This window comes from Giraffa tippelskirchi, chromosome 1 (genome assembly GCF_054371585.1).
Source record: "Giraffa tippelskirchi isolate mGirTip1 chromosome 1, T2T-mGirTip1v1.2.pri, whole genome shotgun sequence".
Taxonomy (NCBI): Eukaryota; Metazoa; Chordata; class Mammalia; order Artiodactyla; family Giraffidae; genus Giraffa; species Giraffa tippelskirchi.
The window spans coordinates 119,294,935-119,322,524 of NC_137275.1; the positions used below are offsets into that span (position 1 = coordinate 119,294,935).

At 41.3% G+C, this 27,590-nt stretch overlaps 1 protein-coding gene and 2 long non-coding RNA genes across 4 annotated transcripts in view; 1 reads left to right on the forward strand and 2 right to left on the reverse strand.

The window, feature by feature from the left end:
- SYNPO2 (synaptopodin 2) overlaps nucleotides 1-27,590 on the reverse strand; it is a 196,172-nt gene that overhangs the window by 90,741 nt on the left and 77,841 nt on the right. The gene's annotated exons all lie outside the window — the stretch shown is intronic.
- The window catches only part of LOC145507229 (uncharacterized), a 94,009-nt gene continuing 67,369 nt past the window's right edge, over nucleotides 951-27,590 (forward strand). Inside the window, exons 1-2 of the long non-coding RNA XR_014054712.1 lie at nucleotides 951-1,102; nucleotides 1,648-1,800. This is a non-coding gene — a long non-coding RNA (uncharacterized LOC145507229). The remainder of the gene's footprint in view (nucleotides 1,103-1,647; nucleotides 1,801-27,590) is intronic.
- Nucleotides 16,326-27,590, reverse strand: part of LOC145507234 (uncharacterized) — a 32,579-nt gene continuing 21,314 nt past the window's right edge. Inside the window, exon 2 of the long non-coding RNA XR_014054716.1 lies at nucleotides 16,326-17,313. This is a non-coding gene — a long non-coding RNA (uncharacterized LOC145507234). The remainder of the gene's footprint in view (nucleotides 17,314-27,590) is intronic.

Here is a 27,590-nt window from a genome sequence, read left to right on the forward strand (position 1 = left end):
GGGAAGATCCTCTGGAAAAGGAAATGACAACCCACTCCAGTATTCTTGCCTGGAAAATCCCATAGACAGAGGAGCCTGGCAGGCTACAGTCCGTGGGGTCGCAAAGAATCAGACATGACTTAGTGATTAAACAACAACAAAATAGTTGAATTATGAGGTTGTGTTAATTTCTGCTATACAGCAAAGTGATTCAGTTATACTAAACATAAACTCTTTTTCATATTCTTTCCCATTGTGGTTTATCAGAGAACAATGAATACAGTTCCCTGAGCTGTACAGTAGGACCTTGTATATCTATTAAACACTAGTCTTAACAGTTAATATATCCATGAGGCACAGGATTTTAAAGAAACAAGATGGTACATAAATATAAAACTTCCCTTCCTTCCACCCCTGTGCCCCTGCTGTTTATTCTGGAAGCAACTAATGCTACTTATTTCTTTTGGATGGAGACGCCTGTTTGGTAAAATAGATAATGTCCCAATACTGGTTTGATAGTAATGGAGAAAAGAAAGATTAATGACAGAGACACCAGTCTGGCAATCACTGCAAAAGTCCAGGTGATGAAATGAGGCATTAAGTAGAGTAGTTACTCTGAATATAAGAGACTCTAAAAAGACATTTCATCATCCTTTACTCCCATCCAATCTGTTTACAAATGGCACGGTAGGAGTCGAAGATGACTGAAATTTTGTCTTCAGACTTGAGGAATGTACAGAGGGGAAGCTATTTTGTGACAAGGAGATGGGGAGGCTGTGTGGGAAAGTTGAACCCTGTTTTGGAAATTTTTGTTTGTGAAATGACAAATATTCCATTAGCCCGTGAGCTACATAGCTTGGAAGAGAAATATATACCAGGAAGTCAAGGGCAAAGAGGTGGTTAAACCTGTGGGATCAGATGGGCTTGAAAGAGGAAGATAAAAGGCCTACTGAGGCCTAAAACACTTCCACATTTAAAGGGAGAGCAGAAGGAACCGGCTCAACAGAGACTGAGGAGGACATCCTCATTCCCCAGGCTGAATCCTGGGGAAGAAAGAATTTCAAAGGGCGAGGCGTGGATTTCTGGCTAATACCACACTGTGGTAACAGAGAGATGTGATGCGGTAAGGAGAACCGCTGAAAAGAAATCAGCGGACAACCTGGTGATGAGCAGATTACTGATGAGCTTTAAAGGGTAATTGCTGAAGAGTGGTGAGGGAGAATCATACAAGGGAGAGAGTGAAGGGAGGCAAAGGTACAGAGGCCCTGTGAAGACCTTTCTCTCAAGAAATCTACTATGAATGGAGGGAGAGAGGAAAGGACCTGGGGAAAGGGAATAAGTCAGAGAAAGGACTTCTTTTTTTTTTTCCTGCAAGTGCAGTGGAAAAGGTTGACAAGAAAAGGGTGGAGTTACGAAAATATTTAATGGAGCAAGATGCTGTAAGAGATCAAAGGGGAAAAATTGAAATGAAGGGAGGAAAACCGAGGAGTTGACACCTTATCACCTCAGCCCTCTCAAGAAAGAAGCTGAGCTTAACCCTCATGCTTGAGGGAGTTTTTTGGAGGTTTGCTCCCTCACCATCAGTCTCAAAAGAGTTGTGCTGAAAGTACATTTGGTCTCTGAATAATCTTGGAAATGTATTCAAGAACTATCATGTTCTTTCTGTAGCCCATTAGGAAGAGCAGAGCAAGGAACACAGAATTCCTTCCAGATGGGTTTCAGGAGACAGCCACTGGGCTCTGTGACGCACTGATATTTGGAAAGAGAACGTAAACATCAACTGCAACTTGTCTATTAACATCCTGTGAAAACTACCAAAAGGTATGTACAAACAATTTATGGGGGAGAGGTGGGAGATGAGTGGAGTCAGTACACCTCCCTGTAATTTGGGTCAGTGCAGACACTTCCCCAGAATTCATAATCGGTGAGTCTTGAAGGACAGAATACAATGCCTTCCTCCTTCTCCTCCCTTTCCTCGTAAGCCTCCTTCCTTTATCTGCACTTGACCATCCTGGATTTGCTCCCAGAATACCAAAGAAAGGCAGAGAAGCAGCATTTCTGCTCAGGTTAAAAAAAGGTTATAATAAGGACATATTAGTTGTGAAAAACTGTGTCCTCCAACAGGATCACAAGGACCTGCAAACATATCCTGATTTTGTTCCCAGGTTAATATATTTTGGTTTAGCTTGCTTTGTTTTTATGCTGTCCTAGTCCTTTATTCTTCTTTATTTTCTTTAATAACACTCCAATTTTAAATCCCCCTCATATGAGTGGCTTATATTGTGCCTGCCTCAAGCAACTATGTAAGAAAATTATGTAAGTACATTTAAAGTTAGACATTTATTCCTTCATTTTTAAATTTGATATGACTCCCAGGGAGTGTTTCTTATTGTTTGCAGTTTATTTCCTGAATTCCAATAGCAGTAGTTGGAATGTAAAACCCACATTGTCCCTTTCCTTCTTAGGCAGCATATTAGTTGGTCAAAGCACACTTCTAAGGCTCTACTGCCCTCAAGCGGTCTGGCTTGAGAACAACCGACTATCTTTTTTTCTGGATGGAAACCGAGTTTCTAATCAGACTTGTCTGACTTAACATTAACTTCTGACCAGGAAAACAACAACAACAAAAATTATTGTATGTCAAGTCTGAAGAGTACGAGGGAAAAGGAAGATTTTATTTCCCAATCTTCTCTCAAAAGATATAGAGTAAAAAGTACAATAGCAAGAGCCACAAGCTTGTTTTGTTAATCATAGAGTGAAAGAGCCACAGAGAAGGCAATGGCACCCCACTCCAGTACTCTTGCCTGGAAAACCCCATGGATGGAGGAGCCTGGTAGGCTGCAGTCCATGGGGTTGCACAGAGTCGGACACGACTGAGCAACTTCACTTTCACTTTTCACTTTCATGCATTGGAGAAGGAAATAGCAACCCACTCCAGTGTTCTTGCCTGGAGAATCCCAGGGACGGGGGAGCCTGGTGGGCTGCCGTCTATGGGGTCCCACAGAGTCGGACACGACTGAAGCGACTTAGCAGCAGCAGCAGCAGCAAAAGAGCCACAAGTGTGTTTTATTCATTTTAGGGTAACTGTCTGGACATGTGTGGCCACAGGGATGCAGCTGTGGGATATGAGTTGAACTGGCTCCGTTAGGCCTTTGGGGACAATCTTCAGCTTCTCAAGGGCAACCCCTTCATCAGAACTCATGACATCATATTCCACAACTAAGGACACACAGTTGTTTGGAAAGAATGCATTCAGGGAAAACATTCAACTTTTCCCCATGTGGCCAAGACTCTCAAAAATGAGGCCAACAATTATGGTGATTACATTAATCACAGGGTGGCTTGTGGAGGAGGGCACTGCTGTGGAGGCCTATAATGGTAGTTCTGTGGGGACTCTGCTCTCATTGGCCACCATCAAGGCCCTCTAATGCCTATGCTTAGCTTCCCAAGTTGTTGATGGAAAAAGGAAGAGCCCACCCTCAAAGGGATGAGCAGACTCAGGATGTGTTGGGCTGTTCTGGGCTGGACTTAAGGGGCAGGTTGGTTAGGGGGTATTCGGCCACTCAGCTAGAAAGCCCCTCCTGGAACAGGGGGGAGAGCTAAAAATGCACGCGGTGCTCTCCCTTGTGGTTTGCCACACTGTGTCTGGTATTTGGGGTGATTTCTGTTCATCGTGAAAATCCTTCAATAATAAGTGGTTTTTCAGTGGGAAAACATTGGTTCTCATACACTGCTCGTCTGCTGGGCACAGAGATGAACTGGGCTGGTCCAGTGAGTAGAAACGAGCTCTTAATTCATCCGTTGTCTGGTACTATGGGAGAGCCTGGGAGAGAACACTGTGCTTCGTCACTTGGGATCTTGAATCAGCTCTGCACACTGGTTATGTGACCATGAGACTCACTTAAACTTTCTGGGCTCAGGTTCCTCATCTGTAAACTGTGACTTTTAGCTCAGGTTAGTGGTGTAAATAGTGCTACATGGGTGTGCCCACAGGCTATTGCCAGGATGCAGAGTCCTTTTTCCACTCCTTCTTTAGCCAATAGCAAGCCCACTTGGATTCACTTTATAAATCTAAATTTGAAAACCACTGGATCAGATGGTCTATGCATCTTTCCTTTCCAGCTACATGATTCTGTGGTCAAGACAGGTACTCTGAGTGGTGAGGATGACACTCACTGGTGATGTTCTTTTTCTTCTTCAATGAAATCATATATGGCTCTCAGTCCAAATGCTTTCCTATAAAATGAATCCCATCTGATTCTGTCATTCTGGGATGACACCAAGTGTGTGTGCTGGAAGAGGGGAGAAGAGGAAGAGGTGTGAATCACTGCGATCCCACAGCTCCTGGGGGACAGAGGCCAGGGAAGGAACTGGGCAGAGCTCACCAAGCAAACGCCAGTCTAGGAGTGTGGGCATGTGAATAAGTGTGTTTATACTCTATCAGGAAAATCAGCCAAAAAATGGAAGATCGCAGCTAAGGAATGGTCTGGAAAAAATACTAGGGAGCATAGTCAGAATAACTTTTAAGGAAAGAATAACTTTTTAAAGAAAATGATATATTAATATATATACATGTCATATATATTATATATGAGATACAATTGCAACTTTTTTCTCAAGAAGATATAAGGTCTGAATGGGCCCCCAAAGAAAAATACACTAAAAAGAATTAAAAATTTCCAGAAACAGAAGGTTTTAATACACTGTACATGTGTCTCATTCCTAGTAGGAGCCATCATTAATAAAATTAATAAGATTTGTTTTCATCCAGGAAGCTTTCCCTTTAAGTTCACTTAAAAACAGAATAGATCATAAAATGTGTACAGCTTTATTTCTCAACCACTGAAAGTTTATTCCCTCTGTAGTGTTTAAGTTGAGATCATACAAGTGTAGATGAATAATAGCTGGGCTTCAATCCCCTCTCCTGATAACATGTGATACAGATTAAGTACCCAACCAAGAGACTCAGCATCATGAAATAGCCACTGTTCTAGTTCATGTATGCCGAGTGAATGCAGAAAAAATTTCTTTTCCATTTTGTGTTTTCATATTGGCATCTGTCATTTTATCAAGAGATTATAATTTATGAAATTGCTCAAACTGTAATTCATAGTTACATGAACTTTTGAGGTCTGATTTGTATGCCCCTCAATAGATTTCTCTATTGATGAATCCCATTATTGTGCTGAAAATATCGTATAGATAGTGAATGTTCATCCAGTGAACAAATATTTACAGTGCACATGTTATAGGAAAAGCACTGAAGGATGCCTGATGCAAAGATGGGCCAGACACAGTCCTTGCCCACAAAGTGCATACAATCTAGTAAAAAGTGATGTGTGTAAACAACCATAAAATAAGAAAGTAAATAGTTGACTACTAGACACACGTGTAGTAATATGTGCTTCTGATATAGAGTTAAGGGTGGGATTTTAGGTAATTTTTTCAGGAAAGGGTTTATGGAGTAAACTTTTGGTCCAGGCCTTAGGTGTACATAAAATTTAGATAGAGGTGGGAAGAGAGACTGTGGCAGACGGGAGTGACAGGAACAAAGCTACAGAGGTGGGAAAGCACAGCCGGCGCAGACAGCTAGGCTGGCAGAAGGCTGTTGCTGCAGGGGACGAGGGAGTCGGGGGATGAGAAGCAGTAGACAAGTCTTGATAGGAGGCTGGAATTATGTTGGAGAGGCATTTTTACTTCTGCTGAGGGGAGGGAGGGGTTTTATGGCTGCAAGCACAGAAACAATGCACAGAATATTTAAAAGGGAAAGTGACCAGTCCAAAATAGCCTCTGAAAGACTATCAAGTTAGCCCAGGTATAAAATGGTAAAAGTTTGACTTAGAGTGATGGCATTGGAAATGTTGTGTGAATGTGTGCGCGGTGGGAAGTAGTATTGGAAAAAATGCAATTCAATCCAAAGTCACTGCACAGGGTAAAACAATAAGTTGGACAAAGTGAAAAAAATTAGAGTCCTACACATAAAAACATTATAGCCACTTTTCAGTGGATGGGCTAAATGTGTGTGTGTGTGGTGTCATGTCTGGAGTAATTAGTGTGATATATTTGTACCCATAATTAGCCTCTGCCATCGTTTTCCAAAGTAAAAGAACATTCTTTAAAAATTAAAATGAAGAAACATAATCTGGAAGCAGGGAGATGTGATTGGGTACTCATAATCATTACTTTGTAAAGGAAGTTGAGTATTTTTCCATTTCAGCAAGTCATTAGAACAAGTGGAAAATCTATTGGAAGACAGATACAGTCCGTATACAGAACAAGATAATGTAAATTTCCTTACAAATGGTCTGTAGTTCTTTTCCTGTTAAAAAAAAAGAAATGAGTATTATGCCCAATTCTTCAGTATTTTACTTCCCTGTTTACCATGCTAGGGAAAATGTCATAGTTTAGGTCAGGTATAACTAGACAATTGAAGTAAATGACTGTCTATAATTACAAAAATTAAAATGATAACAAGATGTAGTCATTGAATTAATTCAACAACTGCAGGTTGAAAACTTGTTCTGAAGGCAACTTTGGGCTAAATTTTCAGGGAACCAAGAGAAAAGGAACTCAGCTGATTCATAAAAAGGCTTGAAATTTAGTTGACTAAATCTGACTAAAAAATAAGAGGAAACTAAAAATCAATAAATTATCATATTATAGGCCACTGATGTTATTCAGGAATTCATCCAGAGAATTTAGAAAATTCCCAAGCGATCAATGCAAAGAAATAGAGGAAAACAACAGATTGGGAAAGACTAGAGATCTCTTCAAGAAATTTAGAGATACCAAGGGAAAATTTCATGCAAAGATGGGCTCAATAAAGGACAGAAATGGTATGGACCTAACAGAAGCAGAAGATGTTAAGAAGAGGTGGCAAGAATACACAGAAGAACCATACAAAAAAGATCTTCACGACGCAGATAATCACAATGGTGTGATCACTCACGTAGAGCCAGACATCCTGGAATGTGAAGTCAAGTGGGCCTTAGGAAGCCTCACTACAAACAAAGCTAGTGGAGGTGATGGAATTCCAGTTGAGCTATTTCAAATCCTAAAAGATGATGCTGTGAAAGTGCTGCACTCAATATGCCAGCAAATTTGGAAAACTCAGCAGTGGCCACAGGACTGGAAAAGGTCAGTTTTCATCCCAATCCCAAAGAAAGGCAATGCCAAAGAATGCTCAAACTACCACACAATTGCACTCACCTCACACGCTAGTAAAGTAATGCTCAAAATTCTCCAAGCCAGGCTTCAGCAATACGTGAACCGTGAACTTCCAGATGTTCAAGCTGGTTTTAGAAAAGGCAGAGGAACCAGAGATCAAATTGTCAATATCCGCTGGATCATCAAAAAAGCAAGTGAGTTCCAGAAAAACATCTATTTTTTCTTCATTGACTATGCCAAAGCCTTTGACTGTGTGGATCACAATAAACTGTGGAAAATTCTGAAAGAGATGGGAATACCAGACCATCTGACCTGTCTCTTGAGAAACCTGTATGCAGGTCAGGAAGCAACAGTTAGAACTGGACATGGAACAACAGACTGGTTCCAAATAGGAAAAGGAGTACATCAAGGCTGTATATTGTCACCCTGCTTATTTAACTTATATGCAGAGTACATCATGAGAAATGCTGGGCTGGAAGAAACACAAGCTGGATTCAAGATTGCCGGGAGAAATATCAATAATCTCAGATATGCGGATGACACCACCCTTATGGCAGAAAGTGAAGAACTAAAGAGCCTCTTGATGAAAGTGAAAGAGGAGAGTGAAAAAGTTGGCTTAAAGCTCAACGTTCAGAAAACTAAGATCATGGCATCTGGTCCCATCACTCCATGGGAAATAGATGGGGAAACAGTGGAAACAGTGTCAAACTTTATTTTTGGGGGCTCCAAAATCACTGGAGATGGTGATTGCAGCCATGAAATTAAAAGACGCTTACTCCTTGGAAGGAAGGTTATGACCAACCTAGATAGCATATTTAAAAGCAGAGACATTACTTTGCCAACAAAAGTCCATCTAGTCAAGGCTATGGTTTTTCCAGTGGTCATGTATGGATGTGAGAGTTGGACGGTGAAGAAAGCTGAGCACCACAGAATTGATGCTTTTGAACTGTGGTGTTGGAGAAGACTCTTGAGAGTCCCTTGGACTGCAAGGAGATCCAATCAATCCATCCTAAAGGGGATCAATCCTGGGTGTTCATTGGAAGGACTGATGTTGAAGCTGAAACTCCAATACTTTGGCCACCTCATGCGAAGAGTTCACTCATTGGAAAAGACCCTAAAGCTGGGTAGGAATGGGGGCAGGAGGAGAAGGGGACGACAGAGGATGAGATGGTTGGATGGCATCACCGACTCGATGGACATGGGTTTGGGTAGACTCCGGGAGTTGGTGATGGACAGAGAGGCCTGGCGTGCTGCAGTTCATGGGGTTGCAAAGAGTCAGACACGACTGAGCGACTGAACTGAACTGAACTGAGATACCTGTTTGCAGGACAAGAAGCAACAGTTAGAACTGAACATGGAACAACAGACTGGTTCAAAATTGGAAGACGAGTACCTCAAGCCTGTATATAGCGACCCTGTTTATTTAACTTATATGCAGAGTACATCATGCGAAATGCCGGGCTGGATGAAAGCACACACCGGAATCAAGATTGCCGGGAAAAATATCAACAACCTCAGATATGCAGATGATACTGCTCTAATGGAAGAAAGTGAAAAGGAACTGAAGAACCTCTTGATGAAAGTGAAAGAGGAAAGTGAAAAAGCTGGCTTAAAACTCAACATTCAAAAAACTAAGATCATGGCATCTGGTCCCATCACTTCATGGCAAATAGATGGGGAAAATGTGGAAACAGTGTCAGATTTCATTTTCTTGGGCTCCAAAATCAATGAGGATGGTGACTGCAACCATGAAATTAAAAGATGCTTATTCCTTGGAAGAAAAGCTATGACAAACCTAGATGGTGTATTCAAAAGCAGAAACATCACTTTGCCAACAAAGGTCCATATAGTCAAAGCTATGGTTTTTCCAGTAGTCGTGTATCGATATGTTAGTTGGATCATAGGGAAGGCTGAGCGCCAAAGAATTGATGCTTTTGAACTTTGGTGCTGGAGAAGACTCTTGAGAGTCCGTTGGACATCAAGAAGATCAAACCAGTCAATCCTAAAGGAAATCAACCCTAAATATTCATTGGAAAGACCAATGCTGAAGCTGAAGCTCCAATACTTTGGCCACCTGAAGCGAAGAGCTGACTCATTGGAAAAGACCTTGATGCTGGGAAACGTTGAGGACAAGAGAAGAAAGGGGCAACAGAGGATGAGATGGTTGGATGGCATCACAGACTCAGTGGACATGAGTTTGAGCAAACTCAGGCGTGCTGCAGTTCATGGGGCTGCAAAGAGTCAAACACAACTTAGCGACTAAACAACAACAGTGAGGTGAAACCAAATTAAAGACAATTTTAAATTTGGGATGAGGCACTTGCATATAAGCCAACAGTGATGAGAAGTTATTACTCATGCAGGATGGACTGGAGAGGAAAAGACTTAAGAGAGAGCAACTGAGAAACCATTAAAGGTGTGCACATTTGAAGTGATGAGAGCCTGGACTGGACTTTATAATAACCCAATGGAAGGTGATAAGAAATACCATATGAAGCAAAAACTGTAGACTCAGTGATAGACTGGATTTATAGAGAATCAGAAATCAATAATGACTGCAAATTTGTAAGTACGGTGGTGTCATTGGTAGAAGCAAAGAAATCTAGGAAGGGGAATCAATATAGTGGGGAGAGAACCCTAAAACCCCCACTCTCTTTCCAGGATGTTTCAGTAATGACACTGATTATATTTGAGTATGTTGTTAGCAAGCATTCAAGCAGAGCCATGTTTTAAAATCAGTTGAATTGTTGAAGTGAGACTGGGAGGCGAATGAGAGGATCAGAGCTAAATGTATCTGTCTGGGATGGATGTGGGAGTAGAAATCATAACTATGGATGAGGGAACTATAGGGAAATTCAATCCTAATCTGGCAAGCAGTCCACTGTTTGACACAATATTCTGGGGCTGAGTGTTTGCTGGGCCGAGGGCCAAGGATGGGGAAGGGAGTTACAGATGGACTGAATACTCATAATAAAAGAATCTGTTATACAACTTGGCTCTTAAAAAATCCACTTCGGTGCCTCAGTATGGAATCCAGTGCATGAGAAGGCTGATGATTCAGCACCCGTGTGAGCCTCTCCCATCCCATCCCACCGAGAAAAGCGGCACAGAGCTCCTGCTATCATTCCCCTTGGGTGCTAAAACACTGAAAGTGCTGCAAAATGCCTCTGATCTTAGATCAAATATGACAATTACTGAGTTGAGCTTTAATTCAAATTCTCAATTTTCCTTTCCATGGTGTAGACCAGGTGACCAAGATAAACAAGTGGCTGACTGTGTCTCAGCCAGTGTCCTCAGTTGTAAAAGGGGAACCTTAACATCTGCCTCCCCTTTCTGTGGAAACAGATCAATACAGAATTTATATTTTGTGTGAGTGATGGCAGATTGCTTATTTCAGTATGGTTCTTTTAGCTTATAAGTTCAGAGACCAGTGATGGGTATAATCAATACAACTTTTATGTAACTTCAGGACAAAACTAGGTTTCTTTTAGTTCTGATCCTAATTAAAATTAAAAACTTTGTTTAAAAAAATAAAATGAAGGAAGGAAGGAAAAAATGTGGATATTTAGGGTGGGTTCTTTTATGAGGAGGGAATTTCTTGGATATGAACTGGCATTCATCCAATAATACTCTGAGTTCAGTAAATAACTCAGCATACATGCATTAAGTTTCCAATGACAAACATGAAGCTTAAAAAATTAAGTGGAAAGTACTTGGCAGGACACATGTTTACAGTATGATGAAGGGAAATTTTTTTGGTGGTTGGCCAAAGCTGGCAGGCTTAAGGATTAACCCATCCTCACTCATCACAGTAACAGAAATTGCCAGTTATCGTTGGCACTGTGCTGTGACTTTCCCAAAGAAATCTAGAAGGAAACTGACCTCTATGTGAGTGTGGTATCTGCATGTGCACAAACATAGTACATAGGTATGCCTTACCAGTGAATGACTAATTGAAGATATGAAACTTCTCTAATGTATAAACTACTTTCTAAAAAGGAAGGAAAAGTCTGATAGTGGTACTATAATTCTCTTCTTTCAGATATGAGTCTGAATATAGGTCTCTCTTCTCACTGTGATAACATCTTTTAGCACAGTAAAAAAAGATGTGATCTTCTGGATGATCTACCCGTGGTTACACAACTCATGAAGAGCAGAACAGAAATTCAAACCCATGACTGTTTCAGTCAAAAGTTCAGATATTTTCTGCTACATTTGCTGCCTGCAAAAAATAATGGTGTGAATGTAGAGACAAAGCAGGAGGCTGGTGGAGATGACCCAGCCTACAAAATATATATTTCTAATCCTATGATATCTAATTCACTTCTAATGTTTGAAGGGAAGGCACTGAGATTAATAAGCACTCACTCCGAGATGAAAAATAAACTCAGCCGCAGAGAGACTGTAGGGGCTTTGCCAAGGTCACAGAGCTAGGACATGACAGAGCCAGGATACAAAACCAGAGACAGATGACTTAAAATGTTTGGTAATGGGTGAAACATTTTCAAGTATGATACCCCTTTACACCTGACAACAACCCTAGGAGAGGAATGCTATGGTGATGGAAAGAAATTGGCATCAAACACAAGAGACAGATTCGCTAGGCTTCCTTATGGGTTATTTCAAATTAGCTCCCACATTTGGGGGGGGGGTAGAGAAAAATAAATAAAAGGTTTCATTTTCCCAAACAGGAAACATAAGGAGATCAGATTTTGTTTGTAGGCTCAGATCTCTTTCTGTATGAATGGTAACTATTATTCTGTCTTCTTTGTTCTGATGAGGGTCTCCATCAGAAGTTAAGATAATTCTTATATCAGAATTTCTTAAGAAATTAAATAGTGTTCTACATATAAATGTGCAGTTGTGTTCAGGGCAATCTGCAGAGCACTGTGATGGTCACTGGGACTTCCCTGTGAAGTCTATCCCTGTAGAATAATTTGGTATTGGGGAGACCTTCATTCCCCTTTTCATTCTCTCTTAAAAGGGGGAAATTTCATTCCCCCCTCAAGTGGGACAATATGACACTTCTAGATGTCCCCTGTCACTTTTCCCCTGGAAAGGGAGCTAACCTGATTGTTTAAGAGCCTGAAAGCCACGAGCCATCATTTTTCCAAGGAGTAAGGTCATTGAATTGTAAAGTTAGTGATTAGCCAGTCCTTTCTCTTACTGGTTTGAATGGGCTATGCTCATGGACAGTGGCTCACCTGTGCTTCAAGACCCAGCAAGTAAGCAAACTTTCCCCCAATAGGGTCAGCTGGGATTCTGTTCTTGTTGCCAGCTTTCTTGTCTGTGAACGGGTGAGTTAGGAGGCCCATCACCAGAGGCCAATTAACTTTAATCTAATAAATCTTAATTTCCTAAAGGAAGTGCTATATTAGCCTAACTTAAAACATGTTATTTCCCTAAAAGGAAGTACTATTAGCCTCAGGTCAAAGTCACATTTTCCAGTCTACATTTATTGTGACTAAAATTGATAATCTGAAATTAAAGCCTAAAAGGAAGGTAGACTGTGCGAGTTAGGCATTTCAGTCATCTGCTGTCTTGAAACACTGGCATAACATAACCATCAGCAGGATGTGGCTCCCAGTTCTTAAGAGTCAGGGATTTGTTTTGCATTTTTCTTTGCTTTGCTTAAAAGGCACACAATAAATATCTGTTGATTGATTAATAATAAGCTACTAAACCAGAGCTGGTGTTTAAATTAATCCTACTTGAGCTAAAACAGCTGGCCTGAGGCACTGAGCAGATCTCAGAAATCAAATGTATCTACCTTCCCACCAGAAAACAACATGCTGTATTTTAAGATGAAAGCGGAGGAGGAAGCGGAAAAGGAGCTGACAGGACCTCTCAGTGGCACCAGAGGTGCTCAGTCTGAAAGCCACTGCAGCTTTCTGCCTCCTCTAAGAGTGTTGTGCTAGTAGCCAGCAAGTCCAGAGAGGCAAAGGGTCACTGAGGATCAAAACAAATTAAGATTCCATGTACTCTGGAATTTGTATGGAAGTTCCTCTGAGGAAAGCAGAAATAACTTTTTTGATTGGTTGCTTCATTCATTCATTTATTAGCAAGGAGATACAGAGCACCTATAACTCTTCAAGGTAGAACAGATTTCTTTGCACTTGCAAATACTTCCAAGATGAAGGGAACCTATAGAAAGCCCACTGTGGTGCAAACCATGTTCTCCAGGCCAACTTTACCAATAATAAAGCTGATTTTATTTTTTCTAGCTCCATCTTACTCTGGTCTATCTCTTAATTGGTTCAGAAATTAAAAGGAGTGATTCATTATTGCCCCCTAGAATTTCACAATGTTTATTTTTTATTAAAAAAATTTACAGAACTTGCTCTTAAAACATTCCTTAGTTTAGACTGCTTTACATCAATTGGATATTTGGTAAGTGGTGACGGACAGCGGTTAAACATTACACTTCCCACCATACCCTGTGACTCAGCTAGCTGAGGAACCATGCTGACTGTGGGGTGGAAGAGACTGAAAGAAGCTGCTCAGATAGAAGGCCACTCTGTGTCCTCACTGGAAGACAGAGGTGGCCAACTACAGAGACAGGCCGGGCTTGGCTAAGATGCTCAGGAAGTCATTCAGAGGTCATAAATATGGAAAGGTAACCAAGGCCCCCCACTGCACATCTTACAGTGTGACCTCGTCACCTTAATCCTGGAAACCTTCTGAAGCAAGTATAACTAAATGCCTACCTTAACCATAACAAAATGGAAAGATTTATCAAAGTATTCAACATGGAGCCTGACTATTCTTTATATGTATTTCTGAGTATTCCTTATATGTATTTCAGAGTATTATATGTATTCCTGAGTATTCCTTATATGGCATTTGAAGATTTAAGCAAAGCCCCTTCAGTATTCCTTGTGTTTTCAAAACACACTCTTGGTAACCAAATAAACTAACTTGCTAAATAGGTTTATTGACTCCCAGCCAGTTAAATGTCACAATCATTTACCAAAATCATTTACCTTGGTTCTGGAATGTTGAATCTGTTTTGGCAGTAATTGGATATAGCAGGGTCAGTTTTCTACTACAACTCCTCTCAACTTATAACAATAAAATAAGGCTATCTGCACTTAAAATTATATTTATCTGTTTATTATTTACAAAGACGTTTGTGTTTGGTGAGTTAGGATAGATGCATGCATACACCTTCTCAAAGGGAGGTATCAAGTTATTAAAAGGAATAAGAATGAAGTGAAAAAAATGACGTTAAAGAAATGAAGATGCAAAACCATTCTTGTTTTTCTTAGTGAAAAACAAGGAGGTTTTAGTGGGGAGTACTGCATGACAGAATTAGTCACTAGTGCCCTGGACCCTGATGGGAAATAATCAAACTACTGGAACTCCAGGCTGACACAGACAGAAGCACAGTCTGTGGAAATGTCTCAATAATACATTTTGCTCTCACTAAATTGTTGACCACCTCAAGTCAGAAATTCAATTTACTCATCCAAGAGTCTGTGCCTGGTACATGGTAAGCATTTGACATATAATTGTTAAGTGAATGAAATCTGCTGATAATTTATAACTTAGGGGTGATGAGATTTCAGGTAAATGCTTCCGTTAGGTGAGTAATGAATACAATTACAAGCACATCTCCAGGAAACTGCATAAATGTCAGTGTTATCTTTTGTTATCATTATTAAACAGAGGCCCTAGAGAATGAACAGAAATGTCACCTAATATTGTTAATTAAAAGTAGATGATGGTATAATTGAAACTATAAAAATCACTCATAGTTTTTCTTATGTTATGCACCCAATATTAAAATGCAAACAATAGAACATCACCACAAAGCAATTCTATTATGCTTCACTCACACGGAAAGTTTTCATCTATTAATAAATCACTTTTGTTGCCATTTCTACTAATTTTTTCATGTTTTAAAAGATAACTGATCTTTTTTAAAAAAAACACCCTGTAATCCACTTCTAAATAAACAGCTACTTCCACATATTAGTAATCTTGTAGAAAGAACACCCAGAACTTAATAAAACCTGAGAAGACTTTAGAAAATCCTGACTCACAAGAACATAGTGCTTGTTTGGTTTGAAGCCATTGGCCACTTCGTTGTTGGGATTTTCTAAGTTAGATAGTGTTACGCTTGGAATCTGCCAGCGAGCATTAATAACAATGACCGTAAATGAAAAGCTGACCTTCCCCACTCAGATGCAAGTCTAGGCTTTCCAAATCCAGTGTTCTCCTTAAGGCAGCAGAGGGCAGTAAAAGTACTATTAGTTGATCACATAAACCTTTTAATACAATCTGGAGAGAAATGTTTATTTCCATACAACTGCATTTTCCATTTTAAACATGACACATGTAAGTGGTTTGAAAGACAGTACAATTTTTTTTTTTTTGTCTCAGATGCATTTTTGTAGCCATATAGAATGTTTACAAAGTACAATGAGCTATCTACCCAGCAATTCAGGGACTTACAGTTCAATTTAATATAACAGAAAAGTGAAGATAATACTACATTGGGACCTAGGTCTAAAATTTACCTCTGTAGCATAGGAGATACTAAAACTGTGGTAGCGTATCAGAGATAGAGTGCTGTGTTCATATTAGCAATGAATTTAAGAGGTGCACGGGCCCTTGAGGTCAACTAATAAGCCAAACCACTATTTTTAACTGACCTGGAAAGTTAACTGGATTCTCTCAACTGGATAGAAGTTAAACTATAAGCAGAAGAGTAGTCTCCTCATTCCTCTCATTCTTCACTTTTTTATTTTGCCACAAAGGTCTAGGAATACTAACTTGGAAATGCAGTAGTATTCAAATGATATTGATCTTGTCTCTGCAAAAGTTTCAAGAGGTGAAAGTGAGAGTGAAGTCACTCAGTTGTGTCCAACTCTTTGTGACCCCGGGGACTGTAGCCTACCAGGCTCCTCTGTCCCTGGGATTTTCCAGGCAAGAACACTGGAGTGGGTTGCCATTTCCTTCCCCAGTGCATGAAAGTGAAAAGTGAAAGTGAAGTTGCTCAGTCGTGTCCCAACTCTTTGCGACCCCATGGACTGTAGCCTACCAGGCTCCTCCATCCATGGGATTTCCCAGGCAAGAGTACTGGAGTGGGGTGCCATTGCCTTCTCCACGGGATCTTCCCGACCCAGGGATCAAACCCAGAGAAGAAAATAAACCCCATAATATCACATATTTGGTTTTGTTTTCTTTTTTAAACTTTTTATGTTGTATTGGAGTGTACCCAATTAACAATCTTGTGATAGTTTCAGGTAGACAGCAAAGGGACTCAGCCATACATATACATATATCCATTCTCCCCCAAAGTCCCCTCCCATCCAGGCTGCCACATAACACTGAGCAGAGTTCCCTGCTAACATCAAATATTTGAAGCTTTAAATTCTTCTCTACCTGTGGCAAATCAATATATATTTCATGATCTTTGAAAGTAGGACCCTGTTGTTTCCTCACCCGAACCCCAGGACTAAGTAGAAGACACTGCTCTTTTTTTTGGCTATGCCAGTTCTAGTACCCTAACCAGAGACTGAACCTGAGCACCTGGCATTGAGGACACAGAGTCTTAGCCGCTAGACCACCAGAGAAGTCCTGACACTGCTCTTTTAACCTCAGTAAACTTGTATAAATCTGGTCCCTTTCCTTCTCTTCAGCACTGGATCTTGGTTAGAAATATTACTAAATGTGGCCAGAATTGGCTATAGATGCTTTCTTAGCTGTGATCTTCCAAAGTCTAGGCTTCAGTCTGGAAAGTTGTCATTCATTTTCCCTACTGATTTAGGAATGTCAGCATCAGGGGACATGGTTGTATGGCCAATGGTGAAATAAACTCTGATAGAAGAGACATCTCAGTGAAGCCAGGACACTGCTGTAACTGTCACACTGAAACATTTCATTTCTGGTCGTTGTTTATCTATCTGGAACGGGAGGTCTGATTGACATTAGTAAGTTCAGGGGCCACCAGTGACTTTCTCCTGACCCCTGCGGCAATTTCTTCCTTCTTTAAAGAACACACACTAAGCCTTGGGCTCAAGACCTCTTACTTTCATTTTCACTGGTTGCTTTGTTCTTAGCCAGCTTGCTTTGTTCTAAATCTGCAGTCTTTCAGCAAGGGCCAGGCTGAAATCCCGAGCAAATTCCTCCAAGGCCAAACAAGGAAATGTTCAACCGTCTCTGGAAACCAATAACCAAGAACATTAGGTTATCTTATTTGGATGTTAATATATTGGATGTTACATATTTTCCACCAAAATTAGACATTTTATGGATTAGCTGTTTATCCTCATTATGTCACATTCTCTAAGAAAGGTTAAAGTTGTACAGAGAGGTCTACGTTTTAAGTAGACTCTGTATTTCTTGTAAAGTAGAAGGTTTTTCAAAGCCAAGTCAAAGGGAATACCACCACAGAGGCTGTGGTGTTATAAACTAAAAGTGCTATATATATCTTATGATTTCTTGAGGAGATGGCTAATAACTAACAGAATTATATAGAAGTGGCGCAATGGTTAAAAAAAAAAAAACAAAAAAAAACCCCGCCTGCCAATGCAGGAGACGTAAGAGATGTAGGTTCAATCCCTGGGTTGGGAAGATCCCCTGGAGTGGGAAATGGCAACCCATTCTAGTATTATTACCTGGAAAATTCCATGAACAGGGAAGCCTGGCAGGCTACAGTCCATGGGGTTGCAAAAAGTTGGGCACAACTGAACATTCTCACTCACACTCATGCCAAAAACATGGGGAAAAGCATGGAACCTCTTTGTATAGAAACTATCAAAGAAAGATAGAAAATGAATATAACTAGTCTATATTCATTTTTCCCAGATGGCAAATGGTTCTCTAGAAATGACCAGGATGGGAGGGTTCCCCATTTTGCCCTTAGTTGGATTGGCCAGAAAAGCCAGAGCCTCAGGCCAAGGACAAAGTGGAGTTTTGTTTTCTTGTTTGTATGCTGAAATGTATTACCACCCTTCAAGGATTAGGTGTGGAAACACTGAAGCCAGGATTTTCAGAATCCTGGCTCTGAAGCAAACCCAAAGGGAAGCAAACAACAAAGAGAAGCTATTTGTTTAGAAAGCCCAGTGTCTAGGAATGTTAGAGCTAAAAGGTCAATTGTTGAGTTATCAGGAAGCTCAAGGAATACCTTATTAACATGGTTCCTCTGAAAGATCCGCCCCACCACCACCGCCCCCAGAGAGAGAAAGGGTGAGTGAGAGGACAGAGAGAGAGAGAGAGAGAAGAAAAAGAGGGAAGGAAAAGGGGAAAAAAAGGAATAGCCAGGATAGAATGGGAGTTAAAATGGGCTCTAAGTTAGAAACCACTTACTAGTTCAACCACCTAAGCCTCTATCTCTGCAACATTAAATGGGATTAATAATACCCACCTAAGTTCAGTTCAGTTCAGTCGCTCAGTCGTGTCCAACTCTTTGCAACCCCATCAATCACAGAACGCCAGGCCTCCCTGTCCATCACCAACTCCCGGAGTTTACCCAATCCCACGTCCATCGAGTCGGTGATGCCATCCAACCATCTCATCCTCTGTCATCTCCTTCTCCTCCTGCCCCCAATCCTTCCCAGCATTAGGGAAAACCTAATGAGTAACTCCTTTCGGCCCTCCTGTGCCCACGCAGCCACCGCTCCTTGGACCTGGGGTAACTCTTCTCGGCCGCCGCCCCCGGCCTCTGGCCCGGGGTAGCTCCTCTGGGCCACCACCCCCAGCCTGGGCCGTGGGGTAGCTCCTCTGGGCCACCACCCCTGGCCTTGGCTGTGGGGTAGCTCCTTTCGGCCACGCTTCTGCACGGACCGTCGCAGCCACCATGCTTCTGTGTGGTTATTCTAAGAATTCATTGACGTAATCTCTGTAAACAATATAACAGTGTCTGAAACCTGTCAAGCATGCTCAGTAAAGCTACCCATTGTTACTGTTATTTTTAAATAACTGGATAAGAAGGAGGAAAAAGATGTACCCATTGCGAGGTACAGGTCCTTAAACACTTCCATGTCACTAACTAATCATTTAGAGCCTTGTGAGGAAGGACCCACTCTTCCACTACATCAGTGGACTCAGGTCTGGAAGAACTTCATCTATTTATAAATTTACAGAATCTGAACAACCCAGGACAAACCAGGTCACCATTGTTCAGACTGCACCCTGCCCAAAGGGAACTGTTTGGGGAGATCTTTCATTTTCCAAGCTCTGCCCCCTATATTTGGGTTGTATCATCACAGATTTGGCATGTTTGTTTTTTTTTTTTTAGTTTTGCATAAATGTTCCATATGACCCAGCAGCAGCCCTGGGGTCCAATCCTAAATCCCACAGCTCTTTCATGACCCGATCTTCCAGTCAAACCCTGGCTTACCTTGTCTAGGCGAGACTGCAGAGAAGTTCCTCCCTCACCTGAGATCTGCCCAGGTAAGGAGGGAGCTGTGCTCCAGGACCTAGCCTCTGGCAAGAGAAACCAATTCAGGGCTGTCCTAGCTGTTGACTCCACCCTGAAATGCAAAGGGAGAGTCTGCCTTTTCTTCCTACCTGAAACATACTGCTTAAGTATCGAGGTATGGGAGCGAGAGGGAGAGATGATGGAAAGCAACCGCCTTTTCTGTTTCCCTTTTCATACCAGCAGCCTGAGTGGTTAGTGCAGAACTTCACAGCCGTTGTCACGGAGTCCCTCTGTCTGAACCGCCATCCTAGGATCCACCCAGCTTGTCCTGTCACACTTGGCTTTCTCTGATCTGTAATTCCACCGCTCTCTCTTCATAGCATCCTGTACATACTGCCAGAAACGTAAACCACAGAGGACAGGACCTCTGTGCCTCTCTTTCACACACTTTTATTCCCAGGACCTAAAATGGTACCTGATACATAGCCCATGTCCAGCAAATGTTGTTGAATGGATGTCTAAGTGCATCAATACATGTAAAGGAGGGGGAACAGTGTGCAACCACAACTGCCTTCTGTACGGAGAACAGAGTGGATTCTCTACCATGAAAAGCCCCTAGCCTGAGCATCAGGGTGGATTTAGGTAGGAACAAAATGGCCCGGATTTGAACTGCCTGCAAGGAACAGAATGACTCTGCACAACAGACAGCAAGAGCACCCCAGAGCTGGAGTGTGGGGGCGGGAAAGCTCCCGGCAGGAGGGGTGGCCTGCGCAGGAGAGTGGGGAGGGCGGTGCAGGAGAAGACGGGCATGAGTGCTGGCACCACGCAGGGTGAAACAGACAGGGGGAAAGTTCTGGTGATGGGAGACCAAACAGACCCATGACAGGAATGTGCCCTATGCCATTTGAAGTTTATTGCTGTGTTCTCCCATGACCCCAAAACTCTTAGTTCAAGTTTTGAAACATATTATCAGTTTTGTTTTCATGATGGCTTTGTGTGGGAGGAAGAGAGGCAGATAGGGAGAGGGAGAAGAGAAGAGAAGGAATTGCGACCCAAGCTTGGGTTTATGTCAGGACAGAGATAAAGAAACTGCTACAAAATGCAGAGTACATCAGAAAGCAGGAAATAAGAGCACACCAGACTGCAAATGCAGCAGGACTCTTAGGGCATTCTTTGGCCTTCAGATAGACATGACATGGGAATTCTGTGCGTCTAATCTTCACCAGATCTCAAGGGATTAGAAAGTCCCAGCTAACACCTGGGGCACCATTCTGTAAAGGTTAATTTTCTTGTCTGTGACCCATTTGGACTATGAGTCCTCTAAAGGCAGGGATTTCCTTATTTGGAAAAGCATATGTACCTCTAGCACAATGTCTAACAGAGAGTAGCCACTGTCTGTTGAATGAGTAAATGAATGGCTTTACCCCAGATCTTCATGAAAAACTAACAAAGATTAATGAAAAATCAAATGGGAGAGAGAGAGGAAGGAAGAAGGAAATGGCAATAGAGATGGTGGAGAGCGGGAGGACAAAAAGGTGGGAAGGAGAAAGAGAATAAGAGCGGAACCCTAATACATAAAATCTGAAGGTTTTCTCAGGTGATTTTTTTCCCCTTGTCTCCAATTTATCCCTAACAGAGTTTCATTGTCACTTGCTCTATATTCTAGAATTAGGTTGAGAAGAGCCAAAAAACCTAGGGAATGGTTTTCATGGGAAGTCCTCCTCCTAAGCACAGGCCATGCACATCCCGAGAGGTGGCAGTCCCCTCTCAGTGAGAGCCACGCATCGCCTGGCCAGTGGCTGAGTAGGAGTCTCATTTCAAGGACAGAATGTCTCCAGGACAGCTCTGGCCTCTATGCTACTGTGCATTCACCTGGAGGCAGTACTCAAAGATGAATAACAGGTTTTCCAGACCTTTGTTAAAAGCTTAATGCAAGTTGTTAGGTCCGAGGGTCTGGGGATATACCCCTGCAATAAAGGCTTTATAGATAATAGAATAAATTATAACAACACTTAATAATACTAATCTTTAAAAGTTGGTTGGTCTTCATTTCCGTGTGTATTTGATCAATTAATAGAAAGAATAAGTAAAATCTGATGTTTAAAGAAACTTAAAGATGCAAAACTTAAAAGTAAGTTTTGGGACCAGGCCTAAAGACATGAAAATCCAAATGTCATAAGTTGTCCTTATTATTGTAGATATATTAAGCATTGAAATAGCAATTACTAATAATATACATCAGTAAGTCAGGCAAAATGATTTCTTATTCTCGTTAACGTGTGTGAATATGCACTTAAACTGAATTAACCCATCTTTGAAATTGTAGATAGGTAAAACTTAGTTTTTCCTAGATGAAAATATGCTTCAATAGGACAGAAACTACTGTTTGCATACTCACTGCGATAATCCGACAGGATAGATATCTGCCCAGGATGCCTAGTGGAAAGTATCTGACTTCAGGAGTGAGAATGACTCTCTCATTAAAGGTGGTATAGAAATGCTTCTTTCTTAGAATCAAATGAAATAACTGAATTCATTCTCAGACATGTTTAACTCTTATTCTCTACCTGACTTTCAAATATGTCCTCGCTTTAATTTCCCTTTTCATATGATGGGACAAACTACACTATCAAGAAGTCAATAATATGTGCCTGCGATGAAGTAAGCGCTCACTCAGTGGCTGTACCCACAATTTCTCTTGGTCCTCAGTTTATTTGCCCTCAGAATCTGGACGTTACAGACAGTTTGCATTCCTCAAGGCCAGTATCATGGCTAACGGGTGGTAGGGAGAAAAGTGCCTGTCATTCTCCAAAGATACGACCTGCCAAAAAATTGTGGATAAGCCCAAGAAACCATTTCCAAACATGGAAACATGACTGGATCAGTTTGAGGCAGATGGAAGATTTTGCCAGTTCTTAATTTTGCCAATCTCCCTAACTGATTTCTCAACCACTCAACACAGGATGAAAGGGGAAAATAATGACTTCTATTTCCAACACTTTGGCACTATTAGAAATGCAAAAGTTTCCCCATAATAAGTAAAATATATAATAGAAAAATTAAGGATCTGAGGATTATCCTGAAAGCTTTTACAATTTATGGAAATTTCATAGCAGAGTTTATTTTTTTTTAAAGTAAGAGCTGAATATATTCATTACCGTCTTTGTAGATATTTTATAGCTAAGTTTATTTTTGCATTGCCAGAAAAATTTTTGCTGTTCACTGATTAATGGAAGGAACATGCACCCCCAACACAAAAGCATAAAACTCCAAAAATGCATTAACAATGCTTTCTTGATATACTTACTGTCTTCTATCACTCCATGACTGGGGCTTCCTCTTACTTTTCTGATCAGTTTTTCTCTATTTTCTTTGAAGACTTTCCTTTCTCCTCTATTCCTTTTTTTTTTTTCCTATTTTTAAAGTATTTTTTTTCCTTCTAAATTAGTTTATTTATCTATTTTTTAACTTTGCAATATTGTATTTGTGTTGCCATACATTGGCATGAATCCACCATGGGTGTACATGTGTTCCCCTTCCAGAAACCCCCTCCCACCTCCCTCCTCATCCCATTCCTCTGGGTCATCCCAGTGTACCAGCCCCGAGCACCCTGTATCATGCATCGAACCTGGACTGGTGATTTGTTTCACATATGATAATTTACATGCTTCAATGCCATTCTCCCATATCATCCCACCCTTGCCCTCTCCCACAGAGTCCATAATACTGTTTTATATATCTGTGTCTCTTTTGATGTCTCACATACAGGGTTATCTTTACCAATTAACTAAATACCATATATATGTGTTAGTATACTGTACTGGTGTTTTTCTTTCTGGCTTACTTTACTCTGTATAATAGGCTCCAGTTTCATCCACCTCATTAGAACTAATTAGAATGTATTCTTTTTAATGGCTGAGTAATATTCCATTGTGTATATGTACCACAGCTTCCTCATCCATTCGTCTGCTGATGGGCATCTAGGCTGCTTCCATGTCCTGGCTATTATAAACAGTGCTGCGATGAACATTGGGGTACACGTGTCTCTTTCAATTCTGGTTTCCTCAGTGTGTATGCCCAGCAGTGGGATTGCTGGGAATAACCGTAGGTTCTCTCTTTGGCTTTTCTCTCCAAAAGCAATCCCTCAGCGGGCTTCTCTACTCTCAGGGATTCATTCATTGATTCTATGTGGATGCTTAAAAATATACAACCACATTAACAACTGATTACTAGTCATCCACTGTGTGAAAGCCTGATATGTCTTCAGAACAATAGATTCAAAAGTAAAATAACATCTTTTCCACAAACAAGGCCCTAGCTTCTCATTCTGTCAGTGGTGTTAAGACTTAAATGAAAATAATATCCCAAGAGCCATATACTAGAAACTGATGAAGGCTTAGAAATAAGCCTGCCTTCCTGGTGATTCACTGCATCACTTTTGGGACCAAACATTTTATGGGTTATTTAACTATCCTCTATTGCTTTACATTTGATTTGATGAATATCTATTAAGCACTTACTCTGTGCCAGGTGCTGCTCTAGATGCATGCAGACAGAAGCAAACATGAAAGACCCTAGAGGAGTTTGCAATTTTAGAGGGAAGAAGCGAACAACAAACTCGTAAAATATAAAATAAGTTACCAATAAGAGCAATATACAAGATAAAAACAGGCTAGTGCAGTAGAGCAACTGGGGTTAGGATGGTGTGGGCTGCTTTAGATGGGCGGTGCCTCTCTGAGGAAGTAGTATTAGAGTTCATACCTGAATAAGGAAGATACAGAAATGCAAAGATCTAGGAAAAGTATGTTGTACCCAGAGGGAGAGCATATCCAAAGGCTCTGAGATGGGAATAAGCTGAGGAATTGACTGAGCATGCACGCGCACACACACACACAGAGAGAAAGGGAAATCAGGCAATAGAAGGCAGGTATCAGTTCATGTGGACTCTACAGAGCAGGGTTTCTCAACCTTGGCACTATCAACATTTGAGCCCAGATAATTCTTTGTTGTATTGTGTACAGTGCAAGACATTTGGCAGCATTCCTGGGCTCTATCCTCTAGACTCCAGTAGGCTCTCCCTAGTCATAGCAACCCAAACATGTCTCCAGAAATTGCCAAATGTTTTCAGGGTTGCGAGGAGCCAAATAGCCTCCAGTTGAGCACCACTGCTGTTGGCCAAGGTAAGAAATTTGGATATTATTGTAAGTACAATGGGAAGCTACTGGAATATCTTAGGCAGAGAGTGGTAAGAAATGAGTTTTACTGTAGGAAGTTTACACTGGCTTTTGTGGAAAGAGAAGAGAGTAGAGGCAGGGAGGAAATTAGAAGGCTACAACAGAAACATAGGTCAGAGACAATGGAGAAATGGTGGCCAAGAGGATTCATCTAGGAATTAGGTAGATGGGGTTCAGAGGAAAAGAATCAAGCATGATACTTAAGTTCTTTGCTGGAGCCATAATGTAGTTGGACCTAAGCTCTAAGCCTGAGATGATAGTGACATTTATTGATAGGGAAGACAAGCACACAGATTTGTGGATGCAGAAGATAGAAATCAAGAATTCTGTTGGCCATACTAAGTTTGAGATGTCTATTGGATATCCAAGTGCAGACGTGAAACAACAGTTAGATGCATGAGTGTGGCCCCTGGAGGACAGTCAGGAATGGGGATTGAAATGTATAGATAGAATTTGAGGATGAGAAATAGACAGAAATGATATGGACCTAACAGAAGCAGAAGATATTAAGAAGAGGTAGCAAGAATACACAGAAGAACTGTACAAAAAGATCTTCATGACCCAGATAATCATGATGGTGTGATCACTCACCTAGAGCCAGACATCCTGGAATGTGAAGTCAAGTGGGCCTTAGAAAGCATTACTACGAACAAAGCTAGTGGAGGTGATGGAATTCCAGTTGAGCTATTTCAAATCCTGAAAGATGATGCTGTGAAAGTGCTGCACTCAATATGCCAGCAAATCTGGAAAACTCAGCAATAGCCAAAGGACTGGAAAAGGTCAGTTTTTGTTCCAATCCCAAAGAAAGGCAATGCCAAAGAATGCTCAAAATACCGCACAATTGCACTCATCTCACACGCTAGTAAAGTAATGCTCAAAATTCTCCAAGCCAGGCTTCAGCAATACGTGAACTGTGAACTTCCAGATTTTCAAGCTAGTTTTAGAAAAGGCAGAGGAACCAGAGATCAAATTGCCAACATCCCCTGGATCATCAAAAAACCAAGAGAGTTCCAGAAAAACATCTATTTCTGCTTTACTGACTATGCCAAAGCCTTTGACTGTGTGGATCACAATAAACTGTGGAAAATTCTTCAACAGATGGGAATACCAGACCATCTGACCTGTCTCTTGAGAAACCTATATGCAGGTCAGGAAGCAACAGTTAGAACTGGACATGGAACAACAGACTGGTTCCAAATAGGAAAAGGAGTACGTCAAGGCTGTATATTGTCACCCTGCTTATTTAACTTATATGCAGAGTACATCATGAGAAACGCTGGGCTGGAAGAAACACAAGCTGGAATCAAGATTGCCAGGAGAAATATCAATAATCTCAGATATGCAGATGACACCACCCTTATGGCAGAAAGTGAAGAAGAACTAAAGAGCCTCTTGATGAAAGTGAAAGAGGAGAATGAAAAAGTTGGCTTAAATCTCAACGTTCAGAAAACGAAGATCATGGCATCTGGTCCCATCACTCCATGGGAAATAGATGGGGAAACAGTGGAAACAGTGTCAAACTTTATTTTTTTGGGCTCCAAAATCACTGCTGATGGTGATTGCAGCCATGAAATTAAAAGACGCTTACTCCTTGGAAGGAAGGTTATGGCCAACCTAGATAGCATATTTAAAAGCAGAGACATTACTTTGCCAACAAAAGTCCATCTAGTCAAGGCTATGGTTTTCCCAGTGGTCATGTATGGATGTGAGAGTTGGACAGTGAAGAAAGCTGAGCACCACAGAACTGATGCTTTTGAACTGTGGTGTTGGAGAAGACTCTTGAGAGTCCCTTGGACTGCAAGGAGATCCAATCTATCCATCCTGAAGGAGATCAATCCTGGGTGTTCATTGGAAGGACTGATGTTGAAGCTGAAACTCCAATACTTTGGCCACCTCATGCGAAGAGTTCACTCATTGGAAAAGACCCTAATGCTGGGTAGGATTGGGGGCAAGAGGAGAAGGGGACGACAGAGGATGAGATGATTGGATGGCATCACTGACTTGATGGACATGGGTGTGGGTAGACTCTGGGAGTTGGTGATGGACAGAGAGGCCTGGCGTGCTGAAATTCATGGAGTCACAAAGAGTCGGACACGACTGAGCGACTGAATTGAACTGAATAGATGGGATTTCCTAGCTTATTCATTTCCTTTGGATGCTGTAACAAACTGAGTACACACTCATGGCTTAATACAACAACAATGTATTCTCTCAATGTGGAGGCCAGGAGTCCAAAGGCAAGGCATCTGTAGGGGCAGCACTTCTTCTGGAGAGCACAGGGGAGAGTCCGTTCCTCACTGTTTCTCGTTTCTGGTGCTGCCAGTAGTCCTCGACTGCAGCCTCTGGCCACCCCTCTCCAAGCTCCATCTCTTTGGTCATATCACTTCCTCTTCTGTCTGTAAAATCTCCCGTATGTTTCTCTCTTTTCTTAATTCTTTAAAATCCATTCATTTAGGCCATGCTGTACAGCATGCAGGATCTTAGGTCCCCAACCAGGGATAGAACCTGTGCCACTCTGCATTGGGAGTGCAGAGTCTTAACCACTGGACAAGCATGGAAGTCCCTCCCTTATGTTTCTTTTATAAGTACATTTGTCATTTGTCATTATTAGGGCCCACCATAATAATCCAGGATGATCTCTTCATCTCAAATTCTTTAATTTAATTATATCTGCAAAGACCCCTTTTCCAAAATAAGGTAACACTCACAAGTTCTGGGAATTACGATGTTGACATCTCTCTTTGGGGCCATCATTCAACCCACAATACCTAGAGAGAGGGTATAGACAAAGAAGACAAAAGGTTCTAAGGACAGTGCCTTGGAGACTCCAAGTAGGTAGG